Source organism: Capra hircus, chromosome 21, assembly GCF_001704415.2.
Source record: "Capra hircus breed San Clemente chromosome 21, ASM170441v1, whole genome shotgun sequence".
Lineage (NCBI taxonomy): Eukaryota > Metazoa > Chordata > Mammalia > Artiodactyla > Bovidae > Capra > Capra hircus.
In genome coordinates, this window is record NC_030828.1 from 48,520,229 (window position 1) to 48,535,521 (window position 15,293).

A 15,293-nucleotide genomic window follows, 5' to 3' on the forward strand; every position below is an offset into this window, starting at 1 on the left:
CATGCTATATACAAGTTTCCAACAAAGTGGGGCAGGCAGTGTGACCATCAAAGATTATTGTGAGGTAAGGGAAAACAACGTTCAGAAAACTAAGATCATGGCATCTGGTCCCATCACTTCATGGCAAATAGATGGGGAAACAGTGGCTGACTTTATTTTGGGGGGCTCCAAAATCACTGCAGATGATGACTGCAGCCATGAAATTAAAAGACACTTACTCCTTGGCAGGAAAGTTATGACCAACCTAGACAGCGTATCAAAAAGCAGAGACATTACTTTGCCAACAAAGGTCCATCTAGTCAAAACTATGGTTTTTCCAGTAGTCATGTATGGGTGTGAGAGTTGAACTATAAAGAAAGCTGAGTGTCAAAGAACTGATGCTTTTGAACTGTGGTGTTGGAGAAGACTCTTGAGAGTCCCTTGGACTGCAAGAAGATCTAACAGTCCATCCTAAAGGAAATCAGTCCTGAATATCCATCGGAAGGACTGATGCTGAAGCTGAAACTCACATTCTTTGGCCACCTCATGTGAAGAACTGACTCACTGGAAAAGCCCCTGATAAAATAAAATTTTATTTGCAGTAGTTACATGGGTCCATTGAACTCTTGTAAATCTAGGATACATCATGGAAACTTACTGATCTTATTTTTCCTGTCTTGCAACATTCTGCTACTTCATCATCCATGGAATTATTTCATCATTAATGATTAATTGTTCCAAACTATGCTTTACAATATACTAAAATAATAAGAAAATGGAAAATGATATAATTACCTAAGATGATAGAATAGTGAGGTAAGTCATATTGCATTATCCTTCCGTTTTCTTTTTGCAATGCTCCAAGTACTATAACCTTTCAAGATCTTTGTACTATGCCTCTAGCTTTCATTGAATATAGTTGAGAATTCAGAAGATGAACACAGAAATAGAGAGAAATACAGAAATTGCTCTCTAATAATGAGAGCAAAATCTTAAACTAAGAATCTTTAGATGACCATTTCCTAAATGAATGTTTCTAAGTAAAGAATTAATGAGTCAACAATATATTTCTAAAGACAAAAACTGTGATATTCTCATTTAGTTATTCATTCAAAAGGAATAACTTCATTCCACAAGATTTGCAACAAGCATCTGCATGATCTTATTTTGCTAAGAGCGCATATGGAATTCTTTCATCTTTTATGATGTTTATATGGATAATTTACTTGATAAGATTCTTAAAGGGATATTTGCTAATGGCAGTTTTGTATACAAAGATGATAAGAAGGAAACAGATAACCAGGAAATTAAAAATTCTTTGAGTTGCTCATTTATTAAACTAAAAATACAGATGTTTTGCAACTAGGTAGCAAAGAAGATATGTCCTCTATTCAACAAAACGACGAGCCTTTAAAGGTTTCAGAAAATTCTTATGTTTTGATGATGCAACTCCAAAAAAACCAGAAGTAACAATAAGCAATTCATAGTATGCAGTAGTAATGTATTTGGAATTTGCAGTCACTGTATGTAAGATGGATGTGTTCCAGACACATTATTGCAGGCAATGAGAAGGTAGTTGCATTCAGAGCACATTGCCTATTTGGGGTATATCTTCAAAACCAGGAAAATAGGGAATAAAAACTGGGATTTTCTATGCTTAGATTACTTATTTAAATTTCCAATAAAGTTGCTCTCTATTATCCTTTTATTCTTTTTTAAATAATGACTTTATTGAATATCCCTTTAATCTAAATATGTATCAGTTATTCATGAAATGACTTGAAGATATAAACTTAAAAAGGATAATGAGTCCAGATGGTAAACGATGAAAACTATTTTTTCTGATATATTGAAAGTAAAGTAGTTTTGATCTGAAGAAGAATAGAGAATGGGAAAAAAAAATTTAATTGAAGTATAGTTGATTTACAATGTTGTGTTTGTTTTTGGTCTGGTATACAGCAAAGTGATTCTGATACATAGATATAGATAGATATGTGTATATATTCTTTTGACTAGATCAGTCTGACTTAAGAAAATACAGCTAAGATTCATAGTAGAGAATGTTTTGCCTATGTTCTCTTCTACGAGTTTCATGGTATCATGTCATTTAAGTCTTAAGTCATTTTGAGCTTATTTTTGCAAATGGTGTGAGAGTGTGTTCTAACTTCATTGATTTACATGCAACTGTCCAGGTTTCCCAACACCACTTGCTAAAGAGACTGTCTTTTCCCCATTGTATATTCTTGCCTCTTTTGTTGAAGATCAATTAACCATACATGTGTGAGCTAATTTCTGGGCTCTCTCTTTTCCGTTCCATTGATGCATATGTCTGTTTTGTGTAGTACTACCACATTGTTTGGGCTTCCCTGGTGGCTCAGAATAGAATCCACCTGCCAATGCAGAGGATACAAGTTTGATCCCTGGTCTGGGAAGATTCCCTGGAGAACCCACTGCAGTATTCTGGTCTCAAAGAGCTGGTCACGACTTAGCAACTGAACAACAAACAGCACTGTTTTGATTACTCTAGCTTTGTAGTAATGCCTGAAGTCTGGGAGGGTTATGCCTCCAACTTCATTCTTTCTCCTCAGGATTGCTTTAGCAATTCTGGGTCTTCTGAAGTTCCATAAAATTTTTAGGATTATTTGTTCTACTTCTGTGAAAAATGTAATGGGCAATTTGACAAATATTGCATTAAATCTGTAGATTGCTTTGAAGAGTATGGCCATTTTAAAGAATGGAAAATTTCTTGAGCTCCTGAGAAAGGAGTCAGACAATGAATTGGAAAAAGGGAAAATCTCCAAAAACAATCTTTACGGGCTTTCTATTTAATTATAGACATCCCTAGACTAAGGCATTTTAGATCAATATGTAAACCTGAAAGCTACTAGTTAAACATTTACCAACATGCAACTGATTATAACTGTTTGCTTTCAGTTACATCACCCTGTAAGTCCTAGCACAAAATGACTGTTCCCTCAAATATGAATTGAGCATGAAACCTAAACAATTATAAAATACTGTTTTTATCATTATCATTCTTATGTATTTAGATTGACTGTAAAACTATAAAATCTGACATAAACCTCCCCACAGAAAAAGTCTTTTTTAAAAGCAAATACTCCTAAGATAATTACTTCAAACTGGTATTTTTTGAAAATGTCAGAATAGCCTGGCATACTGCAGTCTATGTGGTCACAAAAAGTTGGACACAACTGAGTGGCTGAACAACAGCAAATTAAGAAAAGAGAGGAAGAAGGAGAGGTCTCATGGTCAAATAAAGTCTGGAAATGCCAGTTATGTAAAATAGGTCTCTTAACTTGTCAAGAGTTTTAATATGTTAATACTCATTGTGAATCTTTAAGAGTGGCATTTGTGTACAGTTCCCAAAGATATTTGACCTTGGACTATTTCCAGGGACTATCTAGGGGCAAGTGTTCTAAACAACCTATGACTTTGTCTTCGGTCATTAGTCACTTTAATCACTAGTTAATGTGTAACAGCTAATATTTTCCTTCCCACTTTTGAACCCACAGGTTTTTCCAAACTGGAGATTCCAGTAGTACAGTCAAAGAATGCAAATTTCTTGAAATTGCATAGGGTCACCAGCAGATGGAGCCTTCGCCTCTACTTTTTCTTTCTGGTTTAATCTGTTTTTTGGTTTTTGTCCTGTGGGATCTCAGTGCTCTCTCTGCCCAAGGATTGAACCTGGGTCACAACAGTAAAAGCACCAAACCACTAGACCAGGGAATAAATGAACCACCTGTAGTTTTTTCTAACATGGATTGTCTTCTGTTTGTTCAGATGGTGACATTATAAGACACTACCCAACTATTTTTGGAGTACTCACTAGAAAAAGTAATACTAAGCACCAGCAGAGTGTCCATATATATTGCATATGTGATATCATAGTCCATACAGTGTTGTAGGCTGCACATATAACTACAAATGTTGTTGTTGTTCAGTTGCTATGTGTGTCCAGCTCTTTGCGACCCCGTGGACTGCAGCATGCCAGGCTTCCCTGTCCTTCATTATCTCCTGGAGTTTGTTCAAACTCATGTCCATTGAGTCTATGATGCCATCCTCCATCTCCCCCTTCTCCTCCTGCCCTCAATTTTTCCTACATCAGTTTCTTTTCCAGTAGGTCAGCTTTTCACATCTGGTAGCCAAAGTATTGGAGCTTCGGCTTTAGCATCAGCCCTTCCAATGAATATTCAGGGTTAATTTCCTTTAGGATTGAGTGGCTTGGTCTCCTTGCTGTCCAAGGGACTCTCAAGAGTCTTCTACAGCACCACAGTTCAAAAGCATCAATTCTTCAGCATTCAGCCTTCTTTCTGGTCCAACTCTAGCATCCATACATGACTACTGGAAAAACCATAGCTTTAACCCTACGGACCTTTAGCAGCAAAGTGATTTTAAAAATCCGAAAAATAGTCTTGGAATGTTATATTAACTTCATAAAATAGTTTTCCATTATAGTGTTATCTAGTTTTAAATCACCTTGAATGATGAATCCTTTTCAATTTCAGGATTTCATTTTGTGTATTCTTATTGCAGTATACACATGATAATAAATTTTCATTCACATTTGACCTTAATGAAATGTAGATCTATTTTATTAGTTCCAAAAATGGGCAGAAGACCTAAATAATCAACATCACAATTTATTAGAGAAATTCAAATCATAGCTACAATGAGGTACCACTTCACACCAGTCAGAATGGCCATCATCAAAAACTCTACAAACGACAAATGCTGGAAAGGGTATGAAGAAAAGGGAGCCCTTCTACACTGTTGATGGGAATGTAAGTTGGTGCGGCCACTGTGGAAAACAAGATGAAGATTCCTCAGAAAACTAAAACTAGAGTTACCATATGATCCAGCAATCCCGCTCCTGGGCACAGATCCAGACAAAATTCTAATTGAAAAACACACATGCAGTCCTATGTTCATAGCAGCGCTATTCACAACAGCCAAGACATGGAAACAACCTAAAGGCCCATTGACAGATGAATGGATAAAGAAGATGTGGTACATACATACAATGGAATACTACTCAGTGATTTTAAAAATGCCGGGTGCAGCTAGAGATTATGATACTAAGTGATGTAAGTCAGAAAGAGAAAATCAAATAACATAAGATACCACTTACATATGGATTCTAAAATATAACACAAATGAACCTATCTATGAAACAGAAACAGAAACAAAACAGAGAACAGACTGGTGATTATCAAGGGGGAGGGGATGGAGTGGGAGGATGGGGCTAGCAAATACAGGCTTTTATGCACAGAATGAATAAACAACAAAGTCCTACTGCATAGCACAAAGAACTATATTCAATATGCTATGATAAACCATAATGGAAAAGAATATTAAAAAAGAATGTATAAATATATAAATATAAGTATAGTGATTTCATTTGTACAGCAGTAACAAACACAAAACATAATTCAACTCTACTTCAACAAAAAAATTGATAATCTGCAAAAAAGAATTATACACGAGAGTTATAGAATTCTAAACTCAAACAGATCTCAGTGATCAGTTAGTCTAACCCCTGTACATAACAAATGAATGTGAGGATAATAGAGTTTAAGTAGCATATCCACGGTCAGGGTGTTTATGTCCATTTAACACCTAGAGCACTTAGTATTAGTTTCATGCCTATCATAGCCTCTTTAAATGTTGGCGAGACTTGGCATTAAAATTTATAGCTCTTGTTCAAACAGCAATTGTTTCTATTCCACAGAGTGCCCCACCAGTATTATACTTCAATATCATTTCATTCTGCCACTCTGACCAAATCCATAATTAATTACTAAGAGTACACGTGATCAAACAAAACAAATGAAATTGTACGATCTATTCTTCATTCAGTTATAGCTAAAGAAGCAGAACATGGTTATTTTTAAATATTTTTAAAAGTTTTTTTCCTTTTCTTTTATCTAATGTTTATTTGATTTCTAAAGAACATAAGAATTATTAAAACCATGTAGCAAAGAAGAGAACTCCTACTTTAAAAGGAAGGACCTAGATTTGTATTTTTACTTTAAAAGAGGAGTAAAGTTTTGGGTTTGGGGTTTCTATAATTAAATTAGACCTTGCTTCAACTTTCTGGCATCAAGTAAGCTTTGTGGATCTGGATTCAAAAACTTACAAATAGCATTCTCAGAGATAGAGACTGACTGTTCATGCCCAAAGGGTGTGACCTTGCATCTAATAGAATTGCCTCTCTCTAATCTACAGCCAGTTCCAGTTCCAGTTCTGTCGCTCAGTCATGTCTGACTCTTTGCGACCCCATGAATCGCAGCACGCCAGACCACCCTGTCAATCACCAACTCCAGGAGTTCACTCAAACTCATCTCCATTGAGTTGGTGATGACATTCAGCCATCTCATCCTCTGTCTTCCACTTCTTCTTCTGCCCCGAATCCCTCCCAGCATCAGGGTCTTTTCCAATGAGTCAACTCTTTGCATGAGGTGGCCAAAGTATTGGCGTTTCAGCTTTAGCATGAGTCCTTCAATGAACACCCAGGATCTCCTTTAGAATGGGCAGGTTGGACCTCCTTGCTGTCCAAGGGACTCTCAAGATTCTTCTCCAACACAACAGTTCAAAAGCATCAATTTTTCAGCTCTCAGCTTTCTTCACAGTCCAACTCTCACATCCATACATGACTACTGGAAAAACCATAGCCTTGACTAGACGGACCTTAGTTGACAAAGTAATGTATCTGCTTTTCAATATGCTATCTAGATTGGTCATAAATTGCCTGCCAAGGAGTAAGCATCTTTTAATTTCATGGCTGCAATCATCATCTGCAGTGATTTTGGAGCCCCCAAAAAAGTTGGACATTGTTTCCACTGTTTCCCCATTTATTTCCCACGACGTGATGGGACCAGATGCCATGATCTTTGTTTTCTGAATGTTGAGCTTTAAGCCAACTTTTTCACTCTCCTCTTTCGCTTTCATCAAGAGGCTTTTTAGCTCCTCTTCACTTTCTGCCATAAGGGTGGTGTCATCTGCATATCTGAGGTTATTGATATTTCTCCCGGCAATCTTGATTCCAGCTTTTGCTTCTTCCAGTGCAGCGTTTCTCATGATGTACTCTGCATAGAAGTTAAATAAGCAGGGTGACAATATACAGCCTTGACGTACTCCTTTTCCTATTTGAAACCAGTCTGTTGTTCCATGTCCAGTTCTAACTGTTGCTTCCTGACCTGCATATAGGTTTCTCAAGAGGCAGGTCAGGTGGTCTGGTATTCCCATCTCTTTCAGAATTTTCCACACTTTATTGTGATCCACACAGTCAAAGGCTTTGGCATAGTCAATAAAGCAGAAATAGATGTTTTTCTGGAACTCTCTTGCTTTTTCCATGATCCAGTGGATGTTGGCAATGTGATCTCTGGTTCCTCTGCCTTTTCTAAAACCAGCTTGAACATCTGGAAGATCACAGTTCACATATTGCTGAAGCCTGGCTTGGAGAATTTTGAGCATTACTTTACTAGCATGTGAGATGAGTGCAATTGTGCCATAGTTTGAGCATTCTTTGGCATTGCCTTTCTTTGGGATTGGAATGAAAACTGATCTTTTCCAGTCCTGTGGCCACTGCTGAGTTTTCCAAATTTGCTGGCATGTTGAGTGCAGCACTTTCACAGCATCATCTTTCAGGATTTGAAATAGCTCAATAGGAATTCCATCACCTCCACTAGCTTTGTTCGTAGTGATGCTTTCTAAGGCCCACTTGACTTCACATTCCAGGATGTCTGGCTCTAGATGAGTGATCACACCATTGTGATTATCTGGGTCGTGAAGATCATTTTTGTACAGTTCTTCTGTGTATTCTTGCCACCTCTTCTTAATATCTTCTGCTTCTGTTAGGTCTATACCATTTCTGTCCTTTATCGAGCCCATCTTTGCATGAAATGTTCCCTTGGTATCTCTAATTTTCTTGAAGAGATCTCTAGTCTTTCCCATTCTGTTCTTTTCCTCTATTTCTTTGCATTGATTGCTGAGGAAGGCTTTCTTATCTCTTCTTGCTGTTCTTTGGAACTTTGCATTCAGATGCTTATATCTTTCCTTTCCTGCTTTGCTTTTCACTTTTCTTTTCACAGCTATTTGTAAGGCCTCCCCAGAGAGCCATTTTGCTTTTTTGCATTTCTTTTCCATGGGGATGGTCTTGATCCCTGTCTCCTGTACAATGTCATGAACCTCTATCCATAGTTCATCAGGCACTCTGTCTATCAGATCTAGTCCTTTAAATCTATTTCTCACTTCCACTGTATAATCATAAGGGATTTGATTTAGGTCATACCTGAATGGGATTTCTTTGGAAGGAATGATGTTAAAGCTGAAACCCCAATACTTGGGCCACCTCATGCAAAGAGTTGACTCATTGGAAAAGACTCTGATGCTGGGAGGGATTGGGGGCAGGAGGAGAAGGGGACGACCAAGGATGAGATGGCTGGATGGCATCACGAACTCGATGGACTTGACTCTGAGTGAACTCTGGGAGTTTTTGATGGACAGGGAGGCCTGGCGTGCTGCGATTCATGGGGTCACAGAGAGTCGGACATGACTGAGCAACTGAACTGAACTGAATGGTCTAGTGGTTTTCCCTTTCTTCAATTTCAGTTTGAATTTGGCAATAAGGAGTTCATGATCTGAGCCACAGTCAGCTCCCGGTCTTGTTTCTGCTGACTGTATAGAGCTTCTCCATCTTAGGCTGCAAAGAATATAATCAGTCTGATTTCGGTGTTGACCATCTGGAGATGTCCATGTGTAGAGTCTTCTCTTGTGTTGTTGGAAGAGGGTGTTTGCTGTGACCAGTGTGTTCTCTTGGCAGAACTCTATTAGCCTTTGCCTTGCTTCATTCCGTACTCCAAGGCCAAATTTGCCTGTTACTCCAGGTGTTTCTTGACTTCCTACTTTTGCATTCCAGTCCCCTATAATGAAAAGGACATCTTTTTTAGGTGTTAGTTCTAAAAGGTCTTGTAGGTCTTCATAGAACCATTCAACTTCAGCTTCTTCAGCGTTACTGGTTGGGGCATAAGCTTGGATTACCGTGATATTGAATGGTTTGCCTTGGTAACAAACAGAGATTATTCTGTCATTTTTGAGATTGCATCCAAGTACTGCATTTCAGACTCTTTTGTTGACCATGATGGATACTCCATTTCTTCTAAGGGATTCCTGCCCACAATAGTAGATATAATGGTCATCTGAGTTAAATTCACCCATTCCAGTTCATTTTAGTTCACTGATTCCTAGAATGTCAATGTTCACTCTTGCCATCTCCTGTTTGACCACTTCCAATTTGCCTTGATTCATGGACCTAACATTCCAGGTTCCTATGTAATATTGCTCTTTACAGTGGGCCATAAGGGCTCTCACAAGAGATGAGCTGTGTCTTGCGGAGTATAGTAATTTTTAGAGCAATGGTTCATTAATCTGACTACCTAAGATGGACTCTCACCTCCATCCACTTCCTAGCTGTATTATCTGGGCATGTTATATAATCTTTTCTGAGCCAGTTTCTTCATCTGAAAATAAATATAATAATTGTACTTACTGCTTAGAATAACAACATATCATGATAAACTGTATAAAACATTTAGCCCAAGAAAGAGAAAAGCAGTTTCTGAGAAACTGAAATTAGCCTGGCTCTATCTTTCGGTCAGGAAGATCCCCTGGAGGAGGACATGGCAACCCACTCCAGTATTCTTGCTTGGAGAATCCCATGGACAGAGGAGCCTGGCAGGCTACAGTTCATAGAGTTGCAGGGAGTCAGACATGACTGAAGCGACTGAGCATGCACACATGGTCAGGCCTAAAAAATCACATATAAGTATTTAACCAAGGAACAGGATTCATCAGAATTGTCCTCCTCAAAATTGTCCCCATTTCATGACAGCAAACCTCCACTGTCCCCATATTACCTAATAAAGCCCAATCCCTACGACAGTGTCTGACACATAATAGAAAACTGATAAACCTAGACAGCATATTAAAAAGCAGAGACATTATTTTGTGAACAAAGGTCTGTCTAGTCAAGGCTATGGTTTTCAAGTAGTCATGTATGGATGTGAGAGTCAGACTGTCTTTATAGAGAGACTGTCTTTATAGAGAGAAGGCTGCTCACAGAATTGATGCTTTTGAACTGTGGTGTTGGAGAAGACTCTTGCGAGTCCCTTGGACTGCAAGGAGATCCAACCAGTCCATCCTAAAGGAAATCAGTACTGGGTGTTCATTGGAAGGAGTGATGTTGAAGCTGAAACTCTAATATTTTGGCCACCTGATAGGAAGAGCTGACTCATTGGTAAATACCCTGATGCTGGGAGGGATTGGGGGCAGGAGGAGAAGGGGACAACAGAGGATGAGATGGTTAGATGGCATCACTGACTCAATGGACATGGGTTTGGGTGGACTCCGGGAGTTGGTGATGGAGAGGGAGGCCTGGCGTGGTGCGATTCATGGGGTCGCAAAGAGTCGGACATGACTGAATGAGTGAACTGAACTTAATTGAAACGTTAATTGGATGACTGAATTTATTAAAGTTTAATGGTATAAAAGTGAAAATTGAAATTTCAGACTGTGGCCAAGGAGAAAAGAACTGACAAAGTATGGTAAGACAGAATTCTAGGGTGTCTGATAAGTTGTTTGAGTCATGTCTGACTCTTTGAGAGCCTATGGACTGTAGCCTGCCAGGCTCCTCTGTCCATGGGATTTTTCAGGCAAGAATACTGGACTGGGTTTTCACGCCATCCTCCAAGGGATCTTGCCAACCCAGCGATCGAACCCATGTCTCTTATGTCTCCTGCATTGCCAGGTGAGTTCTTTACCACTAACACCACATGGAAGCCCCAAATTCTCGGGGAGTAAATCTTAAAGAATAAGGAGGAAAAGATAAAATGGATGGACTAAGCTATGTTTCTCACTTGGAATGCTTTCGAAAAATTTCAGGTTCAGAGTCCTACAGCCAATAAACAGAGTCAGAAACTCTGGGGGAGAGAGTTATAGGACCCAGGAGCCTGTATTTTAAAGAATTTCTTGCAGATAATTCTTATATACACTAATACTTGAAAATAACTGAGCTGCTTAAAAGGACATTAAGTACAGGGACAAATTTTTCATTTAGCTCTGCAAGTTTGACTTAGCAGATGCTTCTGTCATCAATAAACAGACATTCTGTGCTCACAACCTTCATATTACTCCCACAGCCAAGCACCAATGTAAGAAACATTGAAACATAAAAATCTTTCCACTGTAAACTGAGAAGTGACTGGAAATCTTTAAAAACAGGGCCTCAGAAGCAGTTAAGTATCTTAGAAATAGTTCTTCCTAGGAAGAAATGGTTATTATAGTTTTAGAAGTTCAGATTTCTAAAAAGTTAAGTTTCTCTTCAGAATAATTTCATCAACAAAATAGAGTTTCTTCTCAACTGTCTCATATCTCAATCAAAACATTCAAAAATACTTAGTGCAGAGGACTTCCCTGGTGGTCCAGTGGTTAAGACTTCACCTTCCAATACAGGGGCTGAGGGTTCTAACCTGGTCAGGAAGCTAACGTGCCTCATGACCAAAAAACCAAAACATAAAACAGAAGCAGTATTGTGACAAATTCAATAAAGACTTAAAAAAAATACTTAGTGCAATTTCCTATTTATAACCATATTAAACGTGTTCCAAAATTCATTCCTTAATTCTTTTAAGCCAGATATGTTTTAAAGACCAGACAGTAAGCCTTATAAATGTTTAAATTAATTTCCTCTCTCTTGAGTGAATTCATTCCTGTGTATTTAAAATTTTAGAACCATTTTAGAATTATTGATGTCCTTTATTACACACTTCTTTTGAAAAAATTTTCTTATTATTTCCTGGGACAAGCTTTGTTCCATTTTGTTATCTCTATCCTTGTTTCCTTCATCCATGTGTAGTTTTGCCATGCACTTATATATGGAGTCCAGTATTAAGAACTGTTCCCTTGTGGTTGACCTAGTAGGTTCTTTTCTACAGAAAAATGGGGGGAAATTGCTAATAAGCTAGTTTCCAAAGAAAAAAGTATGTGTAAGAAAATCCAGAAATGACACATTATGATTTCTAATTTATTCTTCATCATCACCAAAGTGTTCGGTGACAGGAGTGTTTCTCTGCATCCCTTATAAGTTGGTTTCTTCTAAAATCAGCAAGATTTTTTAACCAAAAAACTTTTTAGTTTGCAGCCAGGCAGTTTCTTTCCATGTCTCCCAATTGTTTAGTTAGTATTTATAAGCACTAATTCTTAAGCGCTTAACCTAAAGATTGTCCTTACTTTATCTTCAGTTTAGAAAGTTACATTCTGGTTTTAAAATTAATTGCATTTTTTCTAAAGACTGATTTAAGAACAAACAAACAAACAAAAGCCTGAAATTAAACAGACCTTAGAAAACAATTGTATTCACTCGGAGCTTGTTTAGAAAAGACCGAGACATAGTACTTTCATTGTTTCTTGCAAGTTGTGACCTAGAATAAGTTAACTTAATCCATTCCTGCCTTGTTTACTCACTTGTAAAGTGGAAATAATAGGACCCCCTCACAAGATTGCCCCTGAGATTAATAATGATAACTTCTGGGTGTTGGCATTAACTTTGTTCTTTGCACTATTTAAGAAATCTCTCTTAAAAGGAAAAAGGGATGGCTACTCTATTATACAGTCAACAAAAACAAGACCAGGAGCTGACTGTGGCTCAGATCATGAACTCCTTATTACCAAATTCAGACTTAATTGAAGAAAGTAGGGAAAACCGCTAGATCATTCAGGTATGACCTAAATCAAATCCCTTCTGATTATACAGTGGAAGTGAGAAATAGATTTAAAGGACTAGATCTGATAGATAGAGTACCTGATGAACTATGGAATAAGGTTCGTGACATTGTACAGGAGACAGGGTTCAAGATCATCCCCATGGAACAGAAATGCAAAAAAAGCAAAATGGCTGTCTGGGGAGGCCTTACAAATAGCTGTGAAAAGAAGAGAAGTGAAAAGCAAAGGAGGAAAGGAAAGATATAAGCATCTGAATGCAGAGTTCCAAAGAACAGCAAGAAGAGATAAGAAAGCCTTCCTCAGCGATCAGTGCAAAGAAATAGAGGAAAACAACAGAATCAGAAAGACTAGAGATCTCTTCAAGAAAATTAGAGATGTCAAAGGAACATTTCATGCAAAGATGGGCTCGATAAAGGACAGAAATGGTATAGACCTAACAGAAGCAGAAGATATTAAGAAGAGGTGGCAAGAATACACAGAACTGTACAAAAAAGATCTTCACGACCCAGATAATCATGATGGTGTGATCACTAATCTAGAGCCAGACATCCTGGAATGTGAGGTCAAGTGGGCCTTAGAAAGCATCACTACGAACAAAGCTAGTGGAGGTGATGGAATTCCTATTGAGCTATTTCAAATCCTGAAAGATGATGCTGTGAAAGTGCTACACTCAACATGCCAGCAAATTTGGAAAACTCAGCAGTGGCCACAGGACTGGAAAAGATCAGTTTTCATTCCAATCCCAAAGAAAGGATATGCCAAAGAATGCTCAAACAACCACACAATTGCACTCATCTCACATGCTAGTAAAGTAATGCTCAAAATTCTCCAAGCCAGACTTCAGCAATATGTGAACCGTGAACTTCCTGATGTTCAAGCTGGTTTTAGAAAAGGCAGAGGAACCAGAGATCAAATTGCCAACATCCACTGGATCGTGGAAAAAGCAAGAGAGTTCCAGAAAAAGATCTATTTCTGCTTGATTGACTACGCCAACGCCTTTGACTGTGTGGATCACAATAAACTGTGGAAAATTCTGAAAGAGATGGGAATACCAGACCACCTGACCTGCCTCTTGAGAAATTTGTATGCGGGTCAGGAAGCAATAGTTAGAACTGGACATGGAACAATAGACTGGTTCCAAATAGGGAAAGGAGTACGTCAAGGCTGTATATTGTCACCCTGCTTATTTAACTTCTATGCTGGGTACATCATGAAAAACACTGGACTGGAAGAAACACAAGCTGGAATCAAGATTGCTGGGAGAAATATCAATAACCTCAGATAGGCAGATGACACCACCCTTATGGCAGAAAGTGAAGAGAAACTAAAAAGCCTCTTGATGAAAGTGAAAGTGGAGTTTGAAAAAGTTGGCTTAAAGCTCAACATTCAGAAAATGAAGATCACGGCATTCCCATCACTTCATGGGAAATAGATGGGGAAACAGTGGAAACAGTGTGAGACTTTATTTTGGGGGGCTCCAAAATCACTGCAGATGGTGACTGCAGCCATGAAATTAAAAGACTCTTACTCCTTGGAAGAAAAGTTATGAGCCACCTAGATAGCATATTCAAAAGGAGAGACATTACTAAGACATGCTGACTAAGGTCGTCTAGCCAAGGCTATGGTTTTTCCTGTGGTCATGTATGGATGTGAGAGTTGGACTGTGAAGAAGGCTGAGCGCCGAAGAATTGATGCTTTTGAACTGTGGTGTTGAAGAAGACTCTTGAGAGTCCCTTGGACTGCAAGGAGATCTAATCAGTCCATTCTGAAGGAGATCAGCCCTGGGATTTCTTTGGAAGGAATGATGCTAAAACTGAAACTCCAGTACTTTGGCCACCTCATGCTTAGAGTTGACTCACTGGAAAAGACTCTGATGCTGGGAGGGATTGGGGGCAGGAGGAGAAGGGGACGACAGAGGATGAGATGGCTGGATGGCATCACTGACTCGAGGGACGTGAGTCTGAATGAACTCCGGGAGTTGGTGATGATGGACAGGGAGGCCTGGCGTGCTGCGATTCATGGGGTCGCAAAGAGTCGGACACGACTGAGCGACTGAACTGAACTGAACTGACCTCTATTCTTATTAGATAATTTCGGATAAATATAAAGTGATCTTTGGCACAGCCAAGTAGAAGAAATTCCTCTGGGAAACTAATTTTACATTCATTTGGCATCAGATAAATCTGGGTTGGAATCGGCTCTTCTCTTTTGTTGTTCTTGTTCAGTGGTGTCTGACTCTGCGATCCCATAGACTGAAACACGCCAGGCTTCCCTATCCTTCACCATCGCCCAGAGTTTGCTGAAACTCATGTCCCTGGAGTTGGTGATGCCATCCAACCATCTCATCATCTGTCACTCCCGTCTCCTCCTGCTATCAGTCCTTCCCAGCGGCAGGGTCTTTTCCAATAGGTCTTCCTTAGAAGAAAGTTACAATTGTCCTTAACCCCTCTTTCAGTCGATTTCCGTCCCCACAAACTTTGCATAATACCACTTACTTTAAAAGATAGTAAAAATTA